This window comes from Vipera berus (assembly GCF_964194415.1).
Source record: "Vipera berus genome assembly, chromosome: 2".
NCBI classification, from domain to species: Eukaryota; Metazoa; Chordata; class Lepidosauria; order Squamata; family Viperidae; genus Vipera; species Vipera berus.
The window spans coordinates 26,254,801-26,267,872 of NC_138203.1; the positions used below are offsets into that span (position 1 = coordinate 26,254,801).

General features: G+C 40.9%; 1 protein-coding gene across 2 annotated transcripts in view; it reads left to right on the forward strand.

The window, feature by feature from the left end:
* Positions 1-5,444: 5,444 nt before the first annotated feature.
* Positions 5,445-13,072, forward strand: part of GPBP1 (GC-rich promoter binding protein 1) — a 37,070-nt gene continuing 29,442 nt past the window's right edge. The window contains exons 1-3 of one of the 2 annotated variants that reach the window (XM_081317498.1): positions 5,445-5,673; positions 7,196-8,097; positions 9,258-9,320. The gene's annotated coding sequence lies outside the window, so the exon portion shown is untranslated. The remainder of the gene's footprint in view (positions 5,674-7,195; positions 8,098-9,257; positions 9,321-13,072) is intronic. The other variant, XM_081317499.1, reaches the window with a different exon arrangement.

Below are 13,072 nucleotides of genomic sequence, written 5' to 3' on the forward strand. Positions count from 1 at the left end.
AGTGCTTTTGTTTTTGTTTTTTAAAATGCCATATTTAACAGGTAGTCCTTGCTTACCAACTGCCTTTTCTGCAACAGTTCAAAGTTACACACATGCAGAAAAAGGTGATTTATGATAGGTCATAGTAACAGTTGCTAGTCTCAACTGTGGTTGATAAATAAGAACTACCTGTATTGGTTAAGGTTAAGGCTAAAATGAAGATAATACAAGATTAAGTCCATCTTAACTGTTATGTACTGGGCTTGTGGTGATACACCACGTGCGTTGCTGGAGCAGCTAACGGCTCTCCAGTAACCCAGACTAGCTGTCTCCTGTCCTGCAATTGGCTAGCCCCAGGCAGCGAGAGTGGGTTCAAACCTATTGGCTGCCGCCTAGGAGCTAGACTATATATTGTGGCTGGTTGCAGCCAAGTTTCAGTATAGTTCCAGCAAGAATAAAGTATGTGTTATACTGTACTCAGCCTCGTGTTGTCATTCCTGCACCCAAGAGCCCATGACTTAACAGTGGTGACGAGGATGGGATCCTGCTTCGCCGATTAAGAGCTGAAGTCAATGAGGGGTCAGCAGCACATGCCGGAGGGAAGAGGCATTTCTCCCCCCTCTAGGCCGGCTAGCAAGCCACACTAGCGGCCTCGCGCTCAGCGGACTCATTCCCTGAGCCTAGAAGCAGGATCCGAAGATCGCAGGAATTTGAAGGAAGAATGCCGAAGGTCGGCAAACTAAGAGAATTTGACGTGAAGCATCTGGAAGAATGGCCATCTTACCTTTTGCAAGAAGAGAACTATCTGAGAGCAAATCAGATCGCGGAGGAAGGTCTGAAGGCTGCAACATTGCTTTGCGTGTGCAGCCCAGCAACCTTCGACTTGGCAGAGAATCTTTTCACACCGATGACCATCGAAGCAGTCTCATATGCAGATCTTAAGAAGAAGCTAACCAGGCACTTCCAGCCCAAGATGTCTGAGATGGGTTGGAGATTCAAATTCGACCAAAGAGTGCAGCTACCTGGGGAGACAGCTTCGGAGTTCATTGTGGGCCTAAGACAGGCCGCATGCCTTTGCAAGTTCTCAAACTTAGAAGAGCGACTAAGAGACCGGCTCATCTGTGGCCTTTGGGACAGAACGCTTCAGCAGAGACTGTTTGCTAGACCCAACTTAACGTTTTCCAAGGCACAGGATGAGGTGATGGCCAACGAAGCCGCCGGGGGCACAGTGCAGACAGTTCAGCCTACCAAACCTTCAAAAGTCGAAGAATCGGTCCATCTTGAGGTCGCCAAATGCGCCGGAGAATTGTCAGAGGAAGAAGAACCCAAAATCAACAGACTTTAAAGGCAATCCAATACACAACACCGCAACAACCACCAGCGAGAGGACGGTTACAAGGCAGTTCTCTTACCAAGATGTAAGGGGTGCGGAGGCAACCATCTTCGCGCCAATTGCAGATTTCGTTCGGCCATGTGTAGAGCTTGCAGAAGAACAGGCCACATCACGGTGGTTTGCAGAGCCCACCAGAGAGACCGGCCACCCAAACACCAGTCGGAAGAACTGACTAGGAGAGGTAGTGGGGCCCAGGGTCCAGTTAGTGTGGGATTCTTCAGAAGCCATATAAGTGTATGCCACACCAGGGATCGATGCCCCCTCAAACCCAAACTTAAGCTCTTGGTAGAGCTACAAGGAGTTCCATGTAAGATGGAATTGGACTCCGGCTCTGCAGTCTCAATCATTTCGCAAGACACATTTGACTTCGTGTGTAGGCGCAGTAACAATTGGGCTAAACTAAGACCCTCAGATATCATTTTAATGGATTTTCAAAATGCTCACGTTAAAGTTAAGGGTGAAGCCACGTTATTGGTAAAATTTAAAGGGTTTGGGGGCATCTGGATGTAATAGTAGTAGGGGGCCAAAGAAGGAGTCTTATTGGACTTGATTGGTTTGATGCCTTAGGTATTCAGATTACTGGCATAAACCGGACACAATATGCTATCCTTCCTTTTTGCTAATTTTCAGTTGTTTTTTTTAAGTAGTAATCAAAATTTCTTTTTATTTCAATATTTAATACTTCCTCTCTACTTCTTTGTATCTATCTCTTACTTAAACTGATAATTTTTGTTTTTAACATTCCATATAGACCTATTTATTACTTTCAACAATAGGTTTTTAGCTTGTCTACATTATTCACCTTTACATAACCTTTATGCACAAATCAATATTCAAATTAGTTATTTTATATTTATATTGCTAAATTTTAATGACCATTTTTTTCTTTATCTCAGTTCATAACAATGTCTCATGTTCAACATACACATCTTATCTGTTTAAGTATATTCTGTTTCAGATTTCAATAAGATGGTCGAAACTCCATTTTTCTTGAGTCTTATTCTGGCTTTTTACTTTGCCAAATCATCTTCCATGTCCTTGTTTTTGGGTCATCGAACCAATCTCCTTGTAATATCATGTATATTAATTGATATTGGCAAAACTATCCGATCACCATTTTTTTGAGAGGACTTGTATGTCTAGTGGGTCATCTCTTTATTCTGCCATATCGATGTAGTTGTTCTGAACTGTTTGTCTTCTCATCCAACTGTTCTTTTTCTAGGTCCTCTAGTTCCTTCTGAGTTGTATAAGAAATCTTTTCCTTTTCCCAAGTTGTCAATGTCTTTTCTGAATTTTCAAATATCAATATTTGTTTAGTAGTAGATTCTTCTGTCATCATACTTAAATCTTTCATTTTTTCTATTGTATTTTGTATAGATGATTCTTTAGTTGTGGTCAAAGTTTGGCCTTTCATATCTGGGCTGTCTTCTTGTTCCTTCACATAGCCTCTTAGTATTTCATTGGTTGTGGTAAAAATTTGGATTAGTGTTTTCAACATAACAAGAGTTTGTTGATCTTCATCTATAAATAAATTTTGTTCCTGGGCTTCTTCCATATTGGTATTTTAAGCTAAACGCTTTACACTTAGAAAATCCAAAAGAGATTTTTTTCCCTAGGTAGGGAACACAAAGCCTTTCACAGCTGTTGTTTCAAAATTCTCAAGGTTATGTATCTTATCTATTTCCCTGGGCAGTCAGCCAGGCTCCTTTTAAAGTTTCCATTTGAGTCCCAAAGTTGTCTTAATCTTTTCAGTTTTTCTTTTTCTTTTTTTCATAGGAAAGAATCCAGATTTCCAACAGAAGAAGACAATGAAAAATAGGAAATAAAAAATCTTTCAATCCACATGCTTTGAGAAATAAAGTTTCAGTTGGGATTCAGTTACTTTTTCAATGTTTAAAACGCGCCTGGGTATTTAGTCGCAGCTCTTTCTGGAGAGAGGGCGAAAATCCCTCTTCCCTCACCGCAGGGGGGAAAATGCTTAGCAGCTTAAGGAGGTACAGAAAGTAATTAGGGTGTAAAAGAGGTAGATTTCACCCAGTCTCTTCCACGCTGCTTTGAGTTGCCTGGTGGAAAATGTGACTTCCGCTGTTCACAGCCTAGGGATGAGCCATAATGGCTGGTCCTTTCATCCGCTGGTTTGGAGGGATCGCCAGGTCTAACAGGAGAGTTGCAGCTCTCCTGCGATCCAGAGAGCACCGCTCCTTGCTGGTTGCGTCTTCAGGGTTACTTTCGGCCCTTTTCAGGGCCCCCCAGCGATGCAGAACTGGACGGGGGAGAGAGAGAGCAAGTCTCCCAGGCATCCATAGCGGCTGCATGACAAACCGGAAGTCCCCTGAGGCACTGTTATCACCAAATCAAAGAGTGATGCAATTTGTTAAAACACAATTATGCCTCTGTAAAAAGTGGCCAAGGCTAAAGGAGAAAGATGTGCTCTTCTCATCTGATGCAGGAAATGCAAACACTGGTTTGCACCCTTCACTAAAGATAATGTATGAAGAGACAGATTGTTGGTTATCTCCCCTCCCAGGTATTTAATACTATTGACTATCTCCACAGCTGCAAAGTGAAGTATGATACAAAGTGGAGTATGACTATCCCGACTAGGTTATTTTTATTGCACCATTCCACCAAACCTCCCTATAAGAATCTTCGTTATCATCCTGGATAAGATCCACCACTGCTATTCATCCGCATATTTCACAATAGGATTTGTAGCAGACTTAACACAGCAGTCATGGGTCATCAAGACAAACAGTAATGGACTCAAAACACAGCCCTGTGGAGAACCTATACTCAAAAAGATGGAATTGGAAACTTTTCTTCCAACTTGCACAAACTGGGGCCTATCAATAAGGAAGTCAAGTATACAGTTACTTAAGGAATAGGCCCAATTTGTTCACCAAATGCTGAGGAATGATTGTGTTGAAGGGAGAACTAAATCAACAAATAGCATTCACATGTGAGCATTCTTCTCCTCCAGGTGTGCCAAACTAAGATGAAGCACACACAAGAAAGTGCATCTTCTACAGAGCGGTTCTTCTGATAAGCAAACTGCAATGAGTCAAATGTAGGGGGAAGGCATGAAACAATAAAGTCCTTTACCAATGTCCAGTGCTTTTTTTGTAAAAGAAAAAGGTGCCGGAACTCACACATGTCATACAACCCACCTTGCCTACCCTACAAGGTTCCATCCAAAAAAGGTGCCCGAACTCCGTTCTGAGCGTTCTATGAGAAAAAAAGCCCTGCCAATGTCTCAAAACACTTCATCAAAATGGAAGTGAGTGCAACTGCACAGTAATCATAAAGGCATGTAATTATAGATTTTTGGGGGGACTGGAACAATGGTACAGTCTTAAAACATGATGGAAACATGGTCTGATGCAACAAAAGATTGAAGATGTCTGGTCAGCACACCCCTTAAGTACTTGCCCAAGGATATTATCAGGACCCACAGTCTTTCACATGTTGACTTTCCTTAAAATCTTCCAAGCTTGTATCAAACTTAAGCACTGTTCATCAGGAAGGGGAAGAGTCTTGTTGGAACGTTATTTGAAGCTTCAAGCCACCCAAAAATACATGTTGAGCTTATTTAGAAAATCCTTGTTGCTGTTATGTGTCAGGGAAGCTGCCTTATAATGAGTGATAACCCGGATACTTTGTTACATGCGTCTAACAATTATAATTGCAGGATTTAATATTAGGCAGTGCTATTACGAGAAGCAGTCCAGGACAAACATAGCCCGCGCAGATAGAAGATGAGTTCATGGTTAATGTTGGTTTCGTTGGTGGCATGGATTGGGGGAGGGGGGAGGAGAAGGCGGGGATTCCCTTTTCCAGCTGGAGTAGGCAGAAAAGGGGATTCCCCCTTTCAGAATGCTCGGAAGTTCGGGATTGTTCCGAGTGACGTCACAGGAGGTTGCTCGCTGGTTGGAGAAAGAGGTGTTAGAAGAGCAGGGAGGGTCCACGAAATTACGTTCTGGATCTCTTGAAGGCAGCGGGCATCCCTGCTTAGCCCTCTTCAGGGTGATCCCCCCCCCCACCGCCGCCCCCAGCCTCTCTCTAGGCCGCTCTCGGACGGGAACCCTCTTCCTCCCTTCCAGTCGCCTCTCTCATGGAGGCGGCTGTTTACTGAACTCTCGCGAGGTTTCAGCGCAGGACATCGCTGCTGCGGCTCGAAGCGGCGCCATTTTGGGATGGACTGACTGGTGCGAGGAGCTGTGCGCGCGGCGGGCGAGAAGAGGCGGCGGCAAAAGGAACCTTTCAAAATTTGGGGGGTCCCGCTTGGTCTGGGAACTTTGCCGGTAAGTGGGACCCACGCGCCACCCTCACCTGCTCGGAAAAAGTAGCGTTGGAATGATGTTTGCGTGTACTGGGGGGAGGGGGGAGCGCTGGGAAGCCGTGAGGGGGAAGGCACGTCCCCAGGGAAGGCGGAGAGCTGGGTCAAAGTCCACCGGGATGGCGACAGCCTTTCTCCTGGGAGCTGTTGCAGTCCCGAAGGCTCCGTCTCCGCCCGCCCAAAGCCGGAGCGTGTGGCCTTTTCGCCCCCTTCCTCTTCTTTCCGGGGCCCTCTGAACCGTAGGCGCGGCTCTCTTCGGCCTTAGCCTCGTTCAGACGAAGGTCCGAAAAAGGGCTTGCGAAGAAAGGGACTAGCAGTGCCTCTTCTGCATAAGTTTTAGGGAGCCAGGTGAGGAAACAAGGACTTGTGCCCTACTTTCCCGGAGTCCAGATTGGCGGGGGGAAGGGGAGGGGGGAAAGCGCTCTCTCCTGGCTTCAGCAGGCGAAAGCGGCGGGCGGGCTCGGTTTTTTTCCCCGACGTTCTTCCTCCTCTCGGAGATTTTTACTTTCCTTTGCTTCGTGGAGTTGCAACCCGAGAGCCCTTTTGGACTTTCTCAGGAAAGTAAGCTCGCGGAGGAAGGGTCTCGGGCAACCGTGCATCCCTTCCCCTCCCCTCCCCCGATCTTCCTATTGTTCGGTCTGGTTCTGCACTTGTATTGGATAAAAGAACTCGATCCAAAGCCTCATCCTTCCCGGTTTTCCCGTGGCCTTTCCCCCCTATGGTGCTGCGTTTGTAGCCGCGACTCAGACTCTCACCGTGTGGGAGATTCTCCCCAACCTCCTTTGCTGCTGAATTCAGCACGCATGATCCGTCTTCGTGTGCCTAGACCAGGGGTCGGCAGCCTGAAAAAGGAAAAGAGCCACTGGGAACCGGTTCCATCACACATAAAAAAAAGTGGGAGCCGCGTGCGTGCGTCCATGCATGCGCATGCGCAAAAAACGTTTTGTGCATGCGCAAAACGGGTTTTGCGCATGCGCGGACGCGCGCGGTTGCCATTTTTTTTATGTGATGGAACCGGTTCCCGGTTGCGCGACGGCGACGGCCCATTTGCAGAGCTACCGCCTTCGGTAGCCTGCAAACATGCCGCGGCAGCTTTCCCAAAGAGCGGCGCCGCTGCCCGTTCGCGCGGAGGTGCGCGCACACCTCTTCAAAGGTTTGGGGAGGTGCGCGCGCACCTCCACCCATTCGGAGAGGTGCACGCGCATCTCTCCAAATGGGCAGTGCCACTCTCCATTTGGAGAGGTGCGCGCGCACCACTGCCCGTTCAAAGAGGTGCGCGCGCACCGGGCGGCTGGGAGCCGCAGGAGACAGCTCAAAGAGCCGCATGCGGCTCCGGAGCCGCGGGTTGCCGACCCGTGGCCTAGACCTATCTTTTTCACGGGGAGGGAAATTTTGGATATATTTAATAGTTCATCACTTCTCGATGTTACTTAGAGAGGAAAATTGACTTACAGCGTGTTTTGTCTCTTGTGCCTCTTCTGTTTTAGGTAATTCTCTAGTTTTGAACGTCGGGGTTATTTTTCATTGCCTCCGATTAAATGAGGAAAAGCTTTTTCAATTGAAAGGACAATACTTACTACCATGGAGTCGATCTGTTCAGTCACTTTCCACTTCGTGTTTTTCTGAAATCTTCAGAACCTACTGTAATCGAGAAAACTTACGAACTTTTGAAAATTTTCCCCTTTGCATTGAAGACACCTTGGACTCATTTTTGTCCCTATGGAATGGATAATTATATAAACTTCTTAGGCTCTGCATATTTCTTTCAAAGCTCTTTATTTTTCAGTTCACAGAATTCAGGAAAAATTGAGATTGACTTGTTTTGCCAATTATATTTAGAAATTAGCTGTAGCTTCTAATTCTTCTCTTTTTGGTTATAGTTGATGGCAACTCATATTTAAATTTTTAGGAAATATTGCTGCTTGCAGTGAACCCTATTTCCTATATGAAGGCAATGGACTTTATTTTTCATTTGCATTTGGTTTTTATATAAAGAAGCATTATGGAAATATTGAGATAGCTGCTGTGTGCACATGCCTGAATTAACTCTTAGAAATGCTCCTCATTTCAAATGTGGAATTTGTTCTGTTCTTTATGTCATAAAAGGGGTATTTATTTTTTTATAGAGCTGATGCTCATTATCGTGCAAAATACATGGAATAGAAAATTGAAGAAACTTCAGAAAACAAGTTACTAAAATCAGACTTGTTTGCTTCAAGAAATAACTTGGCCAGAGTCCTTATATGTGAACAATGGGTAGCTGATTTTGGAGTCAGCTGTTTGCTATAAATGTAGTACCATTAAGAAGCTCAGGATATTTCAAGGGAAGAAAACCTGGAAAACAAATTGTGAGAAGTCGATGCCAATCTCTGCAGTACTCTTGGATTTTGTAAGTATTGATCCAAATACTCATTTTTGTAGACATTAAGACCATGTTGCTTGCTTGTCCTACTACAGCAACTTTTCCTAGAGGACTAACAATAGTTATTATTAAATTGAAAATTTAAATATGCAGCTTGATTAATGCATGGATGTTTGAAATCATGCTGAATTCAAGTTGAATTTCTTATATTTTAAATTTAATGTTGGTGTTCAGAAATAAGGTGTTCATATTCATATGTTCTGTTCAACTTTTTTCAAATAGGAAAATTATTTCTGTTCCCTGTTTCCAACTTTTCCTTACACATGCATTTATATTGTGGCATATTATAGTGTCTTATGATGTCTAACCTGAGAAACAGGTTTAATAAAGCAAGTTATTGACATTGAAACCGGATGTTTGAAAGAGTGCAACTTTTTAAAAACTCAAGTGTGGCTGTTAAATTATATTTGTAAGTTTTGTGTGTGCCAAGACCATCACTGGGATGTATAGTAATATTAGCATAGAAACAGTTTTTATAAATGTAAAAAAATGAAGCAATTGTTAGGAAGTTTTCTGCTGCTATAACAGCTTTTGCCATTGCACTCGATCTACTAGCCTTTTCTATATCAATCTAAATGTATGTATGGACTGTAGAAAAGTTTGTAGAGATCTGGAATCTTAGAACTACCTTGTTTATAGATTAGTTAATACTTGTTGCAGTACAGTATTTCCTATATGTTGTGTGAGTTGTAAGACTTTACTCAACAAAGATTTGCTATTAAAACATTTTTGCTACCTTGTTTAGATAACATTGCTGAGCCAAAATGTGGAAACTTGGTTGCCTCCATAGTATTTCATAGTCTCTTCCCTATCTGGATTATATTAGTGATGGTTTCCAAAGTCTTGTAGTAAGGTTAATAATTGGTGTTGCAAAGGACCAAAGGCAAGGTGTGGAATCTTGTTGTACAAAATAGAATTAGAATTGGTTCTAATTAGAAATGGAATTAGTTCTTGGATTTTAACTGGGCTTTCAGAACCTCTGTAGGCTAATTTGATATCACTGAGAACTGATAAATAGTGATTTATAAATTTGTATTTGGTTTGTATTTCTGTTTAACAAAGCTACACATTTAATTAGGACAGAGCACACTTGATTGTTTAATGCTTCAATGTTTTAAATCTTGCAGGTTTATTTTCAACAGAATCCAGTGCTACCTCATATAAGATGGACAAAGCAATCTAATTCAGAAGTAAGTATTATTTATTGCAGTTTGTATGGATTTCCTGTTTCTCAGTATAAATTACATATACTTAATAAAACATAGTTTTATTAAACAGTAGTTTTAAATAATTTCCTATAGTTACCGATTTAATTACTTTAAAGCCTTAAATCAGATACTAAATATCTAGCAAATAACTTTCTTTAGTGAGTACATAACATTTTTTACATTAAAAGATAAATAGAATTTAAGTTGGAATTTCCTTTGTACAACTTTATACTTTCATGTTTCTGTATTGCTCAAAGCATATCTTTCCCTATATTTCTACTTCCTGACAAATATACAATCTAATCTGTGGATCTTTGGTTTCAGGTGGTATTTAGGCTATCAAAAAGTTAGAAAGGAGGACATGTATTCATATTATTTAAAATGACTCTGCAGTGCTTTGCATTTGATTCCAAGACAGCATTTCAGAGTAATCATGTAATACTCTGAAATGTTTAAAGCAGCTGTGTCTTCTCAAGAGTCATGAAATAGCTTTGATGGGTAGCTGTGCAGTCTAGAAAAAAGAGTAGCTGCTGGGGTGTTGCAGAAAGGTATATTCATGCTTCTGAAGCCTGTTTTTGAGTTTGAAGTTAAAGGGCCATGTGACCTTAGTTTTAATTAGAAGAAAAGGACAGGCATACAGTTTTATGTGCAACTTAATAAATTAACCAAATGTATTTGGGGCCTTGACCCAAAGAGATATGTATATCATTTTACTCTTGATGCACATTTGAAAATGCATCTCAAAATTTGAAACTGCTTATTACATTTTTAAATTAAAATAAATTCTTAATGGGGCATTAATTTCAAACATTCACAGGAAAAAATATAGCATTTTGACAAATTGTGGAATTTCCAATTTCCATTTTTCATGGTTCTAGAACTGAAACATTTGTATGTAAAATTTGTGGCATGCTGTCTTGTTAGTTGCAGACAGTCCTTGCTTAACAACGTTAATTGGGGCCAGAAACTGGCATTAAGAAATGCAGTCACAAATTGAAAAATCATGTGATTGTGACTTGTAACTTCCTGCTAGCTTCCCCATTGACTTTGCTTGTGGGAAGCCAGCAGGGAAAGTTGCAAATTGTACTCACATGCAATTACAAAACAAGAAATGGTTATAACTATCATTAGTTCAGCGCCATCATAGGTTTGAATAGTTAGTGAATGTTTGATAAACAAGGACTACCTGTATCTGTCTCAGAATTTCAGCAAATGTAAACAAAAATGTATACAAATGTATACAAAATCTTAGGGTCTTTTTAGTTTAGTTCTGTTAGGATTCATGTTTATAAATTTTTGTAGCTGAAGCAAGAAGTTAAGGGTAAGACAACAGCAGAACATGTGAGAACACTTTTTTCAGATATATATGCTGTTGCAATTAAGAGTAGATAACTGGTAGAAATGAATTGCAGTTCTTGTCAGTTGCAAACACAGTAACTTTGAATTCTATTAAAAAGACTATGTATACATTTTCCAGACCAAATCCTTTCTTGTTCACGAATTCGTTGTATAGCCTTAGGCAAACTATCAGCTGCCATCCCATCTGCAGTACTAGAGATAAGTCTCATTTTTCTAAAATGGCTGTGAGGATTATTAAGATAAATACTTTAAAAAGGCATAACAACTTCAAAACCCCCAATGTTTAATATTATTTTATGACATTTGTATTCTATATTTTCTCCAGAGAATCATGTCTCTATTAACAGTAGGAAACATGTTTTATCTGAAGTTTTATATATTAAATTTAATTGTTTGGTAAGGATTTCAATTTGAGCTGCTCATCTCATAGTGGATTGTTACTACTTTGTTGTTGGGTGTTTAGGTGAATTATATCCTTATTGAAGTTTGACTGTAGGCAATATATCGACTTTTAAAGGAGGCTTTCTATATGTAGGAGTGGGGATTGGATTGAGAAAGATTAATTAGACACAGAGAAAAAATATTCTTTTTATTTTTTTAACAGCAGTAAGAATAAACTGATTTCAAACAAGTCGAGCTTTTTGTACTTTTGAGTGACAATCTGCATTTATGAAAATATTCAACAACATGGACATGCTGAGTCCTTCGGGAAAGAGCGGTATACAAATCCAATTAAATAAAATAAATAAATAAATAAATTAATTAATGAAGAGGAAAAGTGGTCCCCTGGCTGTATGAAGCACCCAAACCAGTTTTTATGGCTTATATTCTTTATCACGATTGCCAAAAAATGGTTTTCTAAAATTATGAAGTGGAAAACGTGAAAATGTAGTCACTAAATAGTTGTCATGTAGTTACAGGATTAACAAATCCTCTAACCCAGGAAAAGGGTGTGGGGAATCTGCATTCTACCCTTTAATTTTTTTCAGTAATGTTAAGGGCAAGTCTTGGCTACCACAAGATAATGTATTATTTTACTTGGGTGATAAACACGTTTTTTGGGGGTGTGTGTGTGTATGTTTGTTTATTTAGTTGTAACTGTGAGAAAACAAAATAAATTGACAGGTTGCTCTGGTGAACATCTGGGCAGTAATTGCAGGACCCAATTTGGGTCGATCATGGGAACCAGAGGTTTAGTCTTCCGAGCTTTCAGACTTGTGCTGAAGACCATTGTCAGGGAATTTGTCTACCAGAATATGTCCTTTGAGTTATTCTATGCATTGTATTTATGTGGTGCTATCCTATTGGTTGATTGGTGTGTTGATATCCAGCGATTGGCTGTTTTTTCTTTGTGCTGCCAAGTCATCAGGCTCCTAAATACATGATAAGCTGGTGATAAATCACTCCTGTTGACTGGCCAGGGGCCCATTTCTCAGGTTTCAATCATTTCCCTGGCTATGTTTGTATCTGCATGGCCAGCAATCTTAGCAGCTGCAAAGTTGAATGCATGTCCTTGTTTATTGCAATGAGAGGCTACCAGTGAGTTTGGGTCTTCCTCTCTGACTGCTCGCTTGTATTCTTGCAATCTGGTGGTTAGCTTCCTCCATGGTTAGATTACATTAGAAATGTGTTCCACCTCCGAGCGATCTTTGCCGTGCATGATTTGCCTTGTACGATAGCCTCTGTGTGATGTGCAATGCCCACTTGCAGATGTCGGAAGCTGCATTCTACTGCTTCTGAAATGTTTTTGATGCATGGCAGGATGTGCCATATAGTTGGTTTTATACCTTCTTCATTTCTCTTCCTTGCGTGTTGTCAGGTATCTTGTAATAAATGCTTATGGCTACCCATCCTGCCTGAATTATCCATGTAGGCATCTTCTCTCTAGTTGTGTAGCTTGCTGGGTACTACAGTGGGTTCTCACTCTGCCATACAATGTTCTGATGCAACTTTGTTTTTGGTAACAGTGGATGATTACTGTTGAAACTAAGAATGTGTTTCAGTAATTTTGTAATTGGGTTTTGTTTCATTAATGTCTCATTAAAAAGAAAGTATATAAAAAAGGTCATTTTAGGTTACATGTAAAGAACCTGGTAGATTTGAATAGAATGCCAGATCTTCAGCTTCATAGAGTCTTTCATTAAAATATTAAAATAGACACACAAACAATAATCTAGTGGGGTAAACTATGATATATGTGAAGTTTTATAAGTAATTTAGAGGTCATCATTGAATTATTGGCATTCCTCACTGCCCTTTTCTCTTTGTTCTGCCCAATTCATTACATTTAGGTCATGAATGATACCACACTATATTGTCCATTCCCTGAGTTAGCAACCTATGATGTTTGAGATACATGTGTATGTATTGTTTAA